We start from the raw sequence: 17,057 nt of genomic DNA, 5'->3' as shown, positions 1-17,057 counted from the left end.
GGAAATAACTGAAATAGAAAGTGATTTTTATAAGTTTTCTCTCTATTTTATCTCTTTTTTCTTTTTTCTTTTTTTTTTCTCTATAAATCTCCTCTCAATTTCTACCAATCTCTTCTCAAACTCTTTATCTAAGTCAGTTAGATAGATAGGATTAGTAATTGGGACAAAAAAAAAATCTAAAAACACACAAATCAATTATAAAATCTAACACAATCCATTCTAACTGTTTGTACTTTTGTGATTGATTTTTGTATGTGGATAATAATTGACTAGCTACTCCATTAAGAACCAGGCTTAATTGAAAAAACATAAAACAAAAATGGTTCTGTTCGAACTGCTATTTCCATTGCAACGATCTTATATGGGCCTGACTCTTTTCATGACGTATTACAACACTGTAATGAGCATAGTATTCAGCTAGCCTAATTTTCATAGCCCAAAACAAAATGAAGCCCACCTACTTATATTCTCAACAATAAGCCCTGTAGAGAGAGAGAGAGAGAATTTGACCTGAACTATCAAATCTAAACCATGCGTTGGTTGATGAATTTAGGTAGAAATTTTAAAAAAAATTATATGAAATGTAATTATATTTCACTTTTTTTTTTCTTTTTACCTTTTCAAATTTTTACTTAAATTTATAAACTAAAGAGAGCTTTAGGGTCCATTTGAATTAGCGTAAAGCATGTGTTATGCACGACAAAGTAATAAAAAGTATTAAACATATTAAAAATTAATTAAATATTATGATATTAATTTATATGGGTATTTAAATAATATATTTGAGTAAATTTCATTATGTTTATGTAGATATGCAGAACTAATTCAATTTATTATTTTTTCAATACACTCAATCAGATAAACTCAATTTAAAAGGAAAAGTAAAACTGAAATTCTATAAATATAAAATAAAGATAAAAAAAATTAAATTTAAATTTGAAGATGTTTATAAGATTATAGAAAAAGAAGATTAGATAAACCCTCAAAAAAGAATAAACTCAATTGAAAATTAAAAGCAAGAGTGGATTCTGTAAATATAAGACAAAGATAAAAATTAAAAAAAAATAAAGTTTAAATTTGAAGATAAACTATAAGAGTATAGAAAGATAAAATTAAATAAATCTTAGAAAAATGAGGTAGAGAGAAATTTAGTAAACATCAAATGAATATTGAAAAAAAATCAAGTTGAAATTTAAAATTTTAAAAATAAAATAAAATAAACCTGAAAAAATATAATATAACTCTAATAATAGAAGAACAAAAGAAGGTAGTAGTTTAAAATTCGATAAAAGAGTGAAATGTCACCTATAATTTTTTAAAATTTGTAAAAAAAAAATTAAAAATAAGAACTAAGGTGTAGTAAGTTAAAAATTAGATGAGTTAAATTCCATCTATAATTTTTTAAAATTTAAATTTCGTGCATTAAAAAAATAAGTATTTATAATATTTTATTATACAAATTTTTACTTTATTTTGTGTCTGCTACTTATATTTTTTAACAATCTTTGTATTCTAAAGCTACTTAATTAAAAAAAAAAAAAAAATCATGGGGTCACCTTTTTATTTCTTAATTTTGTTTTGTGTCAATAACCTATAAATTTTAAGAATTTTTGTATTCTGAAACTATTAAATAAAAAAAAAATAGTATCACTTTTATTTTTAACGTCTTAGCTTTATTTTTACTTTGTGTTATATGATAATATAACCATTCATTTTAATTTTGTTTTGTGTCAATAACCTATAAATTCCAGCAACTCTTGCATCTTGAAACTACTAAATAATAGAAAAAATAATATCACTTTTCATTTTAAAATCTTAATTAGTTTTATTTTTACTTTGTGTTATATGATAATATAATCATTTATATTAAATAATAAGGTCATAACCATAGAACGCGCATTACTTGAATGTTTCTTTGGCAATGACACGTGTTATGCATGTGAATATAAAATTCGACAATCATAGAATAAAATTTCTTACCCATGATTTTTGTCCAAGTACATAAAATATATTTAGTTAAATTAGGTTTTAAAATTTTGATTATAAATATGTAATGTGTTTATAATTTAAATGCAGCATAATTGAATAACAATTTTGTTTATACAAAATTAATCAAATTTTTATTGACGTATTCACATATTGAATTTAATCTGTTTTAAAAATTAGATGACATTAAATAACGTAATTGAAATTTAACTATTAAATAATAATTAAGTAAAAAATATGTATCTTTAGTTTTTGTTTTTCAAATGGGTCCAAAAGTGTATAATTGATTTTCGTTGTATATATAATGACTATTACAAGTTGAAAACAAAGTAATTTATTTGTATATTTTTTATTAAGGAAATTGAGATCCATTCACTTGAAATGTTCCTTTGTGTAGAGAAGTTTTTATGCAAAAGAGAAACTTATCATTTAAAAATCTACTTAATTTGTGTACTAACTACATATATGTAAAGAAACAAATTTTAACCCACGAAGATCTCTAATAAAAATATAAAAATATATGCAAAAATGTTATAAAGTTACATAATTAAGTTTTGTTATATTTGGATTTAAATCGAGCGTCCTCCTTATATATTAAAACAAAATAGAACACATAAATTAATATAATTGAAGAAAAATTATAACGAAAAATAAATAAAATTGAGCAAAATTTTCTTTCAAACTCGTGAATAAATTCCAAATACTCTTCTCGATTGGTAAATTTTTTCTAAAAAAAAAAAAATGTTTGCATCGCACAATATCACTCTTTGTGTTGATTTTTTAACCTGCGTTGCTACTGTTACTTTCTTCCTGTATGTTGTAATTGTAAAAAAAATTAAAAAAAATAAACAATAGATTTTGGAGGCACAATCACATCTACTATATTATTATATCAGCAACTAAACTACCAAAATAAATAAATAACTAATAAAACTAAAACAAAGAAAAATATTTGAAAAAGAAAAAAAAGAGCAAAAAAACACAATATGAGATTTCAAATATGTGTTTCTTTTCTTTTCATATAAGTTGTTAAAAATCTTACATAATTGGTCAAATCACCTATTTAATTCCTGATTCTTTCTCTTCTCCAATCTTTTTGTCCAATTTCATACTATCAATAAGATTGGGTTTTGAGATTTATAAGTTAATTTTTTGTGAAATATCTTTAGCTAAGATATAAATCTAAGAAACGAATTTGAATTAGAGTTCAACTGATCTTTTATCTTTAAAATATTTTGAAAATCTCTTATCAATTTTGAATTTAAATTTTGAAATGAATTAGTATACTTTTCATTTAAAAGTCACAAATTAAGAGATATGAGATTTTTTGATAAATCCATTTTCTAAGAGCTTTATTCCATCCAACCCATATTCTTTTTGAGTATTCCATTAGGTCCAATTTGAGATAAGAAGACCAAAATACCCTTTTCATCTACTTATATTCCATTTAGTTCACATTATTTTCTTATATTTCAATAAGTTCTATGGGTGACATAATTACCAAAATACCCTTAATGTGAATGTTCACACTGTCAATATAAATGTTTATATCGTCAATGTGTAGAGGCCCGGCTCATGTCGATCCTCGTGGGTGCCCGGAAAAATTCGTGTCAGGCCGGGCCGACCCACAAGCCAAAAAAATAGGCCCGACCTGGCCCGTTGATAATATGAATATTCACATTGACAAGTTAACATTCACATTGATAGGAGTGTAAAATTGGCCTGCTGCCCGAAACCAGCCCGTCACCCAAGGCCGGCCCGGGCCGGCCCATTCACAATATGAATATTTACATTGACATATTAACATTAACATTAATATTGACAAGAGTGTAAAATTGGCCCATGACCTGTGGGCAGCCCGAAGCCCGGGCCCGGGCCCGGCCCGGCCTGTTGACAATGTGAATATTCACATTGACATGTTAACATTTACATTGATAGGAGTGTAAAATTAGCCCGCGCCCTGTGGCAGGCCCGAAACCCCCCTGCGGCTCGTGGGCTGCCCTGGGCGGGCCTGGCCCGACCCGTTGATAATGCAAATATTCACATTGATATGTTAACATTCACATTGATAAGAGTATAAAATTAGCTCGCGCCCCGTGGCTGCCCGAAACTAGCCCACGGCCCGTGGGCGGCCCGGGGCGGGCTCGACCCGGCCTGTTGACAATGTGAATATTCACATTGACATATTAACATTCACATTGATAAGAGTGTAAAATTGACTTGCGTCCCATGGGCGGCCTGGGGCGAGTCCGGTCCGGCCCGTTGACAATGTGAATATTCACATTGACATATTAACATTCACATTGATAGGAATGTAAAATTGGCCCATGGCCCGTGGGCAGCTTGAAGCCCGCACGCTGCCCAGGGTGGGCCCGGCCCGGCTCGTTGACAATGTAAATATTCACATTGACATATTAACATTAACATTGATAAGAGTGTAAAATTAGCCCGTGACCCGTGGGCAGCCCGAAGCCCGGCCCTGGGTCGACGCGGGCCCGGCCCGTTGACAACGTGAATATTCACATTGACATGTTAACATTCACATTGATAAGAGTGTAACATTAGCCCGTGCCCCGTGGCTGCCCGAAACACGCCCACGGCCCGTGGGCGGCCCGAAGAGGGTCCGGCCCGGCCTGTTGACAATGTAAATATTCACATTGACATGCTAACATTCACATTGATAAGAGTGTAAAATTGACTCGCATCCCATGGGCAGCCCGAAGCCCGTAGGGGGCCTGGGGTGGCTCGGGTTTGGGTCCGGGCCTACCTCGGGCCGCGGGCGAGCTTTGGAAAGCGGACAAGTTTTACACTCCTATCAATGTTAATGTTAACATGTCAATGCGAATATTCACATTGTCACGGGTCGGGCTGCGATCGGGCTTCGGGTCGCCCACGGGCTGCGGGCTAATTTTACACTCCTATCAATGTGAATGTTAACATGTCAATGTGAACATTCACATTGTCAACAGGCCGGGCCGGGCCCACCCCGGGCCGCCCATGGGCCGTGAACGGGTTTCGGGCAGCCACGAGGCGCAGGCTAATTTTACACTCCTATCAATGTTTATGTTAACATGTCAATGTGAATATTCACATTGTCACGGGTCGGGCCAAGCCCGCCTCGGGCTGCGGTCGGGCTTCGGGCCGCCCACGGGCTGCGGGCCAATTTTACATTCTTATCAATGTGAATGTTAACATGTCAATGTGAATATTCACATTGTCAACGGGCCGGACTGGGCCCGGCCTATGGGCCGCGGGCGAGTTTCGCGCCGCCACGAGACGGGGGCCAATTTTACACTCCTATTAATGTGAATGTTAACATGTCAATGTGAATATTCACATTGTTAACGGGCCGGGCCGGACTGAGTCGGGCCCACCCTAGGCTGCTGTCTAGTTTTATACTCTTATCAATGTGAATGTTAACATGTCAATGTGAACATTTACATTGCCAACAAGGCGGGCCGTGGGCGAGTTTCGGGCAGCTACGAGGCGCGGGCTAATTTTACACTCCTATCAATGTGAATGTTAACATGTCAATGTGAATATTCACATTGTCAACGGGCCGGGTCGGGCTCGCCCCAGGCTGCGGGCGGGCTTTTGGGCGCCCATGGGCCGTGGCCCAATTTTATACTCTTATCAATGTGAATGTTAACATGTCAATGTGAATATTCACATTGTCAACGGGCCGGACCGGGCCCGCCCCGGGCCGTCAATGGGCCGCGGGCGGGTTTCGCGCCGCCACGGGACGGGGGCCAATTTTACACTCCTATTAATGTGAATTTTAACATGTCAATGTGAATATTCACATTGTCAACGGGCGGGGCCCGCCCTTGCTCGCGGGCGGGTTTCGGGCCGCCCACGGGCCAATTTACATTCCTACAAATGTGAATTTAAAAATATGAATTTTCACATCATTAAATTGCTAATCGTTGAAAAAATATTTATAAGGGTATCAAATTAAATATAAGGGCATAACTGTCCAAGAAAATAGTGTAAATCAAGAAAATGGACTTTATGAAATAAAACTATACATACATGGGACTAAATGGGTTTAAAAATTCCTTCATGGACTTCTTGGGTTAAAACACTTCTAAATTGGACTTATCAATAAAAATCCCTTTTTTAAATGATTTAAGAAAGCTAGTCAATAGAAGATTTTTTTTTAATTATTTAAAAAATAAGAATTCTAAAAAAATAATATGAGAGTTTTGAGTTTCACAATGACCTTCTCATTAAAAACTCAATTTTCTTAATATATATATATATATATATATATGATGTGTATTAAAATGCGTAGAATTGACGCTAATTATTTAAGAAAAATAACTTTAATTTAGATTTGATAATTTACTTATAAATTTCAAGATTGGCTTAAATAGTTTTATCACTATAAATTTAAAATAATTATAAAAATTATGTTATAACGATAAGAACTTTTCTAAATAGATCTATTTTATTAGAACTTATATTCTTTCGTAGTTTTCTCTCAATTTATAATAGTTAAATCTCTAATATTTTTTACTCAAATACATCTATCCAAATAAATTCTTAAGTATTTGTTTGTGGTTTGAGGAATGTTACATATTATAATCAAACTTTTCACTTTTATGTAATTTTTGATAGTTTTAATTTTTTTTAAATATAATGAATGAATCTTACACATACGTTCTATGAGATTTAAAAAAAAAATGTAACAAATTTTTTAATTTTAATATAATTATATCAATATCTCTTGAGAAATGTTTCGTAGCTCGAAACATTTTGCCCCGAATGGCTCGAGGGAGAAGACGCAGAGAGAAGTAGAGGGAGAGAAAGAGAGAAGCAGAGGGAGAGGGAGAGAAATAGAGAAGCAGAGGGAAAGAAAGAGAGAGAGAAGACGATCGTCGCCCCGGCCAGTCGCCGATCGTCGGCCCTCCCAGCTGCCGATCTGCCGATCGTCGCCCAACCCAGCCTCGCCGCAATCTCCGACCGCCGTCGCCCCGCCTCCGGCTCCGACTCCCCCGAATATTATGCCCCCTCCAGTCCTCCTCCTCCTCCTCCTCCCTCCTTCCTCCTCTTCCTCCTCCTTTCTTCCTTCTTCTTCCTGGTCTTCGTTCTTCTTCTGCAAAAAAAAAAAAAATCGAGCCATTTGGACTCTCCGTTTTCGAGCTACGTAGCACGATCGATATCTCTTTTGATAAAATTAAAAGAGTCAACTTTAATGTAGATAATAGATGACAGATGTTAATTTTTTATTTTTTATTTTGATCTTTGACAAGTGGGTCCCACAGTGGATGTCGCAGTGCTATATCAACAATATGGGGTTAGATAATTAGCCAATATAATATTTATTGATTTATTATAATTTTTTGACCATGTAGTTTCTAGTATAAGGAGATACTATTGTGCTTAAGACAAAGCAGTAACTGTTGTGTCCTTTATAGGAGGTTGCTTCGAGTGTTTTTTATTATCTAAATTATTTAGGGATTTTTATTGATAAGTCAAATTTAGAAGTGTTTTAACCCAATAAGTCCATGAAGGAATTTTTTAACCCATTTAGTCCCATGTATGTACAGTTTTATTCCATAAAGTCCATTTTCTTGATTTACACTATTTTCTTGGACACTTATGCCCTTATATTTAATTTTGATACCCTTATAAATATTTTTTCAACGATTAGCAATTTAATGATGTGAACATTCTTATTTTAAAATTCACATTCGTAGGAATGTAAATTGGCCTGTGGGCGGCCCGAAACCCGCCCGCGAGCCAGGGCGGGCCCGGCCCGTTGACAATGTGAATATTCACATTGACATGTTAAAATTCACATTAATAGGAGTGTAAAATTGGCCCTCGTCCCGTGGCGATGCGAAACCCGCTCGCGGCCCATGAGGGGCCCGGGACGGGCTCGGTCCGGCCCATTGACAATGTGAATATTCACATTGACATGTTAACATTCACATTGATAAGAGTATAAAATTGGGCCGCAACCTATGGGCGCCCAAAAGCCCGCCCAAAAGCCCGGGGCGGGCCCGGCCCGGCCCAGCCCGTTAACAATGTGAATATTCACATTGACATGTTAACATTCACATTGATAGGAGTGTAAAATTAGCCCGCGCCTCGTAACTGCTCGAAACCCGCCCACGGCCCGTGGGCAGGCTCGGCTCGGCCTGTTGACAATGTCAATGTTCACATTGACATGTTAACATTCACATTGATAAGAGTATAAAACTAGACAGCAGTCCAGGGCGGGCCTGACTCGGCCCAGCCCGGCCCCGCCCGTTGACAATGTGAATATTCACATTGACATGTTAACATTCACATTAATAGGAGTGTAAAATTGGCCCCCGTCCCGTGGCGGCGCGAAACCTGCCTGCGGCCCGGGGCGAGCCCGGTCCGGCCCGTTGACAATGTGAATATTCACATTGACATGCTAACATTTACATTGATAAGAGTATAAAATTGGCCCGCAGCCCGTGGGCGGTCCGAAACCCGACCGCAGCTCGAGGCGGGCTTGGCCCGACCCGTAACAATGTGAATATTCACATTGACATGTTAACATGCACATTGATAGGAATGTAAAATTAGCCCGCGCCCCGTGGCTGCCCGAAACCCGTCCACGGCCCGTGGGCGGCCCGGGACGGGCCCGACCCGGCCTGTTGACAATGTGAATATTCACATTGACATGTTAACATTCACATTGATAAGAGTGTACAATTGGCCCATGACCCGTGGGCAGCCCGAAGCCCGACCTTGGGCCAGGGCGGGCCCAGCCCGTTGGCAATGTGAATATTCACATTGACATGTTAACATTCATATTGATAGGAGTGTAAAATTGGCCCACAACCCGTGGGCGACCCGAAGCTCGATCACAACCCGAGGCGGGCTTGGCCCGACCCGTGACAATGTGAATATTCACATTGACATGTTAACATTAACATTGATAGGAGTGTAAAACTTGTCCGCTGCCCGAAGCTCGCCCGCGGCCCGGGGTAGGCTCGGACCCAAACCCGGGCCACCCCGGGCCGCCCACGGGCTTCAGGCCGCCCATGGGACGCGAGTCAAATTCACACTCTTATCAATGTGAATGTTAACATGTCAATGTAAATATTCACATTGTCAACAGGCCGGGCCGGGCCCGCCTCGGGCCACCCACGGGCCGTGGGCGTGTTTCAGGCAGCCACGGGGCACGGTTTAATGTTACACTCTTATCAATGTGAATGTTAACATGTCAATGTGAATATTCATGTTGTCAACGGGCCGAGCACGCGTCGGCCCGGGGCCGGGCTTCGGGTTGCCCACGGGTCACGGGCTAATTTTACACTCTTATCAATGTTAATGTTAATATGTCAATGTGAATATTCACATTGTCAACGAGCCGGGCCGGGCCCGCCCTGGGCAGCGGGCAGGCTTCGGGCCGCCCACGGGCCACGGGCCAATTTTACACTCCTATCAATGTGAATGTTAATATATCAATGTGAATATTCACATTGTCAACGGGCCGAACCGGGCTCGCCCCGGGCCGCCCATGGGACGCGAGTCAATTTTATACTTTTATCAATGTGAATGTTAATATGTCAATGTGAATATTCACATTGTCAACAGGCCGGGTCGGGCCCGTCCCGGGCCGCCCACGGGCTGTGGGCTAGTTTCGGGCAGCCACGGGGCGCTGGCTAATTTTATACTCTTATCAATGTGAATGTTAACATGTCAATGTGAATATTTGCATTATCAACGGGTTGGGCAGGGCCCGCCTAAGGCAGCTCACGAGCCGCAGGCGGGTTTCGGGGCGGCCGTAGGCCGCGGGCTAATTTTACACTCCTATCAATGTGAATGTTAACATGTCAATGTGAATATTCACATTGTCAACGGGCCGGGCCGGGCCCGCCCTGACTTGGGCACGGCCCCGGGGTTCGGGCTGCCCACGGGTCATGGGCCAATTTTACACTCTTGTCAATGTTAATGTTAATGTTAATATGTCAATGTGAATATTCATATTGTGAACGGGCCGGCCCGGGCCCCCCCCGGGCGACGGGCTGGTTTCGAGCCGTCCACGGGCCGCAGACCAATTTTACACTCCTATCAATGTGAATGTTAACTTGTCAATGTGAATATTCATATTATCAACAGGCCGAGTCGGGCCTATTTTTTTTGGCTTGTGGGCCGGCCCGGCCCGACTCGAATTTTTCCGGGCACCCACGAAGATCGACATGAGCCGGACCCCTACACATTGACGATATAAACATTTATATTGATGGTGTGAACATTCACATTAAGGGTATTTTGGTAATTATGTCACTCATAGAACTTATGGAAACATAAGAAAATAATGTGAACTAAATGAAACATAAGTAGATGAAATGGGTATTTTGGTCTTCTTATCTCAAATTGGACCTAATGGAATAGTCAAAAAGAATATGGGTTGGATGGAATAAAGCTCTTAGAAAATGGATTTATCAAAAAAGCTCCCAATTATTTATATTGTAGAGTTCGTTAAAAATATTATTTATATAAAAAATTAAATTAATTAGATATTCGTAACTCTATAATTAGATCCTAATTGTTTTTAAAAATTTATAAAAGTTATGTTAATCATTAATTTTTATAAAAATAAATGTGCTTTCGTTATAGGGTTATAGATATCCAGTTAATTTAATTTTTTGTATGGATGATCTACTCAACGAACTTTATAATATAAACGGTTTAGATTATCGAAAAACGCTAGAGATGACCTCCCACAAAGGGCACAACAGTACCTCTTCTCCAGTAGTTTCTAAGGCCTAATTTGGAAATGGGGTTAAAAATTAAATTTTGACTTTTAATTTATTTTGGGTCACATTACCTCTCTATTTTTCCTATAATATGAACGGTTCAGTATAAGGGGATACTGTTGTGCCTAAGGCATATTGTATCCTTTGTGGGAGGTTGTTTCGAGTGTTTTCAATTATCTGAACCGTTTATATTGTACGGTTCGTTAAGAATATTATTCATGTAAAAAATCAAATTAATCAGACATTCGTAACTCCATAATTAGGTCCTAATTGTTTTTAAAAATTTATAAAGGTTAAGTTAACCGTTAATTTTTATAAAAATAAATGTACTTTGGTTATAGGGTTACAAATATTCAATCAATTTGATTTTTTTGTATAGATGATTTACTCGACAAACCATATAATACGAACAATTTAGATTATTGAAAATTGCTCGGGATGACCTCCTTCAAAGGGCACAGCAGTACCTTTTCTCTGGTAGTTTTAAGGCCTAATTTAGGACTGGGATTAAAAATTAAATTTTGACTTCTAATTTATTTTGAGTCATATTATCTCTTTATTTTTTTATATAATTTTTTTAAAAAAATAAAAAAATTAACTTTTAACTAACTTCTCCAAATAACCCTAAGGCAAAGCCAACTCAAGCAAATTGGTGTAAATTGATTGGAAATTAGTGGACCTTAGTATTCTATATGAAAGGAATTGAGATTTTACAATTTCCAATATAATCGAGTAAGTAATCATGGTACGCAGCTAAAATTTTGGAGTGTTTTGGAAACTTGGTAAAAAGTTAATTTTTTGACTTTTTAAACTTATTTTGTCCTTTTGTAGGTAAGTTATGTGAGAGGTGATGTGACCAAAAATTAGTAAAAAGCTGGAAGCTGGCTTTTTACCAGCTTCCCAGAATAGCACTTTGTCTTCGCCAAAGTTGTCGTTTGACAGACTTTTTTAATTAATTTTTTACTATTTTAATTTGGTATTAAAAGTTTATTTAGCTTTATTTTATTTTTATTTTTTTTGACTTTTATAAAAAAAAATAATTATGATTTAAATGTGATAGTTTATTTATTAATTTAGTTAACTGTCTTTTATATCTTTTTTTAGCCAAAAAGTTGTAGCTAAACAATTCCAAAACTGATTAGTGTGACTTGTCCCTCTGGTAAGGGTGTAATTTTAGCCAGGCCAGGCCCGGCCCATGTCGAGCCTTGTGAGCTCCCGTCAAAAAATCGGGCCGGGCCTCGAGCCGGGCACATGGGCTTGGACTCGGGCCTGGGCTCGAGCTTTGGGCGGGCCTGAACAAAATTTTTTAATTTTTTCCACTAAAATTTTGTTATTTTCCATTAAAAAAAACACTAGGCATCGGGTGGCCCAGGCAGGCCAGGCCTCGGGCCGGGCTTTTGGACCGGTCTTGAGCAGGCCCATGGGCCGGGCCGGGCTTCAAAACGATGGCCCAGGCCCAAGGCATCAGGCTGGGCTTGGGCTCGGACCTAAATGGGCCTTAACGGGTCGGGCCCATCTCGGGCTACGCGACAAGTTTTGGGCCGCCCACGGGTCACGGGCCAAAATTACACCCCTACCCTCTGGGTTTTGAGGAGTGTTTTAGGAAGCAAATAAAAAGCTAGCTTTTAACTTTTTACTCATTTTACGTCATATCACCTTTCACATTTTTTATCTATAAAAAGACAAAATAAATTAAAAAAGTCAAAAAATTAATTTTTTACGAACTTTTCAAAACACTACTGAGTCTTTTTTATAAATGCCAGTGTTTTTGAATCTGGATCTTCAGCGGTGGAATCTTGAGATACTTCCTACCATGCATCCAAAATGACGTCGTTTTAACAAATTTTTTTTTTCTTTTTTTTCCCTTTCTTTTTCCAACTTCTTCTCAGACCCCATTGCCGGTCACCTTGCCATCGCTAGCCACCACTGTACAACCCTTCCTCTTCCTCTTCTAGCTCTTTCTTCTTCTTCTTCTTCTGTTTTTCCTTCTAAAAACTACAAAACCCAAAACAAATTTGCAGAACAAAATCTGAAACTTATGAACAATCAACGAAAATCCATTTCCTCAATCTTCAATTCCAGAACAAATTTGCCAAATCTCTGAAACATTTTTGCACCCATCGATCAATTAGGCCCCAAAAAGAACCATTCTCCACATAAAATCAAAGAGAGTATCCAAACCCAGTACAGAAAGAACAACAAACAACTACAATACTTAATATTTTCCAAGATTTTCAAACATGTTGATGTAAAGTTGAAGGCAGAAATCAAGGACACAAGCTCAATGACGTTAGTAGTGAATTGGGTCAAAAACTCATTTCTTGTTGATGAATTTCTCAATTGATTTCTGCCTAAGATCAAGTGGAGAGAGAGTGGAGAAGAGAGAGAAAAAACAAAACGAAGATAACTGGATGGCACAGCCGTCACCCTCCTCTTCGTTTCTCTTACTGCCGTCACCCTCCTCTTGACTCTCTGTTCTTACTTTAGGACTAGGTTCTCAGCGAAGGGGGAAAAAAAAAAATCCAAAACGACTTCGTTTTGGCACCACAGTAGGAAATGCTGCAGGATACAACTGTAGACAATCTAGACTCTTGTCGAGCTGTTTTCCTTGGGCACTCACTGACAAACTGATTTCAAAGTCTTACAACTACCGATAAATTTTTATTTATTAATTTTTATCTATTTTATTTTACCCATGTGTTAACACAAATTTCACAAAATAAATAAAGATTAAGCGAATGTGTGTAGTTCAAATACCTTGATGAATTCAAAATTTTATTTGGTTTGGAACTATCAGAGAATAAAGAAATTTGCAAAGAGAAGAATTTAAAAGGAAATTTTATTAATGAAGTACTGAAATACATTACAATTAAAAGTTTTTTATATGTATAAAAAAAAAATACATGAACTAAACTAAACTACAAGCCATTTGTAAATTGGGCAAAAGGTGTTCTGTTTTTCCTTTCCTTTTATAGCTCTTCTAGGCTAATGATTTGGGGATTTTTGGTGAGACCCCTTTTTTTGGACCTTTTTTTAAGATAAAGGACAACTCAATGAATTCTTCTTCAAAAAGTACCTGAGTAAGAGAAGCCCAGCTCAATAAGGACATTCTATAATTTGTTTTTTTTTTGGACCATATTGGCCTCATATATATATATATATATCATATATTTAAACAATCTCAGCTCATACATAAAACAATCTTGAAGATGATCTATAAAGTGAAGATGATCTGCGAAATCCATGAAGACGATCTCAAAGTCTGAAGATCTCACCACTGACGATCTCACCCTTGGTCAACAATACACGATCTCGCCATCCAAGATCAACACTCTCAATTAAATGAGAGATTACGTTGCAAAGCTGTATAAATCTGTTGTTATTTTTGATTTGTTTTTGTTGATTTGCTGAGTTCAATCAGGTGTGTACTCTATTTTTGTTTGATATGATGAAAGTAAAATTTTACTCTGGTTTGTGCTCTGTTTTTGTTTGACAGAATGAGAGTAAACTTTTACTCTGGTTTGGGCTCTGTTTTTGTTTGACAGAATGAGAGTAAAATTTTACTCTGGTATGTGCTCTGTTTTTGTTTGATAAAATGAGAGTAAAATTTTACTCTAATGTTATCTGTTATGTTTTCTTAACATGCAAGTAAAATTTTACTGTATTTCAGAGTAAAATTTACTCTGAATTGAAAGTAAAATTTTACTGTGTTGTTGAATGTTCGTCTATACAGTTTCTGATTTATTTTCTGGTAAAATTTACTCTGAATCTTCAGAGTAAAATTTACTCTGAATCTTCAAGTAAAATTTTACTTTATTTCAGAGTAATTTTTTTTTTTTTGTATTTCAGAGTAAAATTTACTCTGGATTGAAAGTAACATTTTACTGTATTGTTGAATGTTTGTCTATGCAGTTTCTGATTTGTTTTTTAGTAAATTTTACTGTATTTCAGAGTAAAATTTACTCTGAGCTTAAAGTCAAATTTTACTATGTTGTTGAATGTTTGTCTATGCATAAGAGAATAAACTTTATTTTTCATTAACCAGAGTAAAATTTTACTGTTGCGAAAACAGAGTACATACTAGATAAATGAATTATAGTCGAATTTTACTTTAGATTTATGAACAAACAAACAAAAAACTCTCAATTTTTTATTGTAATATATCAATTTATCATTTTTTTGGACATATATAAGGTCATTTTATCTTAAATCTGAAACTATTGATCTCAAACATGAGTTCATAGGCATCAAATCTGAGATGGTGATGGATTTCAATGGACGATTTCAAGATTTCGATTTTGTAAGATGGATCGAAAATGGAGATCAAAAGGGTTTAGGGCTTAAAAAGAGAGAAAATAAAGGGAAGAGAGAGGATACCAGTAATGTGGAGATAGAAAGGGAAGAGAAATGGTTCAACAAAGGTTTTGGATTATATGAAAGGGCATTTCAGACTTTTCATCATATTTTTTTATTTGAGGGACTTTTGAAACTATTATTTTATTTGGTGGGCTTCACACAAAAAAGCACCCATGGAAGGTGCTTTTCACCAAAAATCCCAATGATTTGCCATAACCACTCCATCATAGTATGAAGAGGCTATAATATACACTCTAAAAAAAGATAAATTATCAATATATCTTAATAGTTAGATTTAATTTTTACTAAATTTTATTGAAAATAAATTTTAGTAAAATTATCGTTAAAAACAATTTTTTGTGACGATTTTTACATATGTTGCTAAATTTGACAATTAGTGATTTTTTTTTGTAATGATTTTTATAAATTGTCGCTAAAACTTACGATTAGTGACTTGTGATAAAATTTTTAAATTATCGTTGAAAGTTGAAAATTAACGACGTTTTTCTATAACAAATTTTTTAAACTGTTGTTAAAATTTATAATTAATGACAATTTTTAAACTGTTGCTGAAAATTAACTATTAGTGACATTTTTTAATAGTGTTTGATAAAAAACGACATTAATTCTTATAAGATCTATTGGACAATAAATTTATCTATTAAAACTCACATGTAAGTCGCCCAAAAATGTACAAATGATATGTCTTTCATAATTTTTTCATAAAATTTTACAAAAAATGTAATATAAATCACAAAATATAATAACAAAAATCGCAAAGTATGATAACTTAATTATTCATACTTTTATCACAAAATGACATAACATAACAAACAAACATAATTTTCATTATAAAAAGTTATAATTTTGTTTCGAGGGGTTCACAATATAGATTTCTTCTATTTAAAAATAAATAAAAACATTATTATAATTACCATAATCGTGAGAATATAGGTATCTTTCTAAAATGTGTGTATGTGTCTAATTCTCCAGTCTCTTCAATTGGTACAAAGTTCTAATATATACTTCTTATATTTATAGCGTTACTCATTAAATAAATAAATAAACCAAAATATAAGTCATATTTGACATTAACAATTCAAAAACTCAACAACTAAGACATAAAATAAAAACCATCGCACTACATAAGTATTTGTAATTTGGGTGAAAAGATTAGGAACCCATTGCAATAGGTTAGGTTTTTCAAAATTGATCCTCCTAACAAGTGAGAGTTCTTTTTGGTAACCTTAAAACATTCAATATTGAAGCATGAAAATTTCATTAGTTCTCTCTTTAGTTTAGTTTTTGGAATTTGTCTTTGAATTTTAAAAGTTTATTTCCGCCTAGAAAAGAAAAATGCATCTATGAGTTTCACTACAACAAAATGTACTTTTGGCGATTAAAAAAAATTTAGTCGCCAAAACTTGTGAAATTGGCGACTAAATTTTTTTAGTCCGGAAATATTGATTATTGGCGACTAAAAAAAATTTAGTTGCTAAAAATAGCATAATTGGTGACTAAAAAATATTTTAGTCGCTGTATATATGGTTTTGGCTATTAAATTTTTTAGTCGGCGAATGAAAAATAAAAAATTACTTTCAGACTTTGGTCGCCAAAAATTTATTTTCAGTGACTAAAAAATGTTTTTGTCGCTGTATAACTAGTTTTGGTTGCTAAAATTTTTTTGTTGCCAAATAACAAATAAAAATTTATTTTTCATCTTTGGCGACCAAAAATTTGGTCGCCAAAAATTTATTTTTAACTACTAAAAAATATTTTAGTCGCAAAAAAATTAAAATATTTGAAAGAAAAATTTCGATTTTTGGCAGGATATATAAAATTAATCAACGACGAAAATGTTTAGTTACCAAATTACTGCTTTTAGCTACTAAAATAATATTTAGTCGTTGTTAATGAAGGTTTTGACTACTAAAAAAAATTTAGTCGGCATCGGTCAAACTTTGTCCT

Source organism: Camellia sinensis, chromosome 13 (assembly GCF_055761805.1).
Source record: "Camellia sinensis isolate YWXY chromosome 13, ASM5576180v1, whole genome shotgun sequence".
Classification (NCBI taxonomy): domain Eukaryota; kingdom Viridiplantae; phylum Streptophyta; class Magnoliopsida; order Ericales; family Theaceae; genus Camellia; species Camellia sinensis.
Note: the sequence above shows the minus strand (reverse complement) of the source record.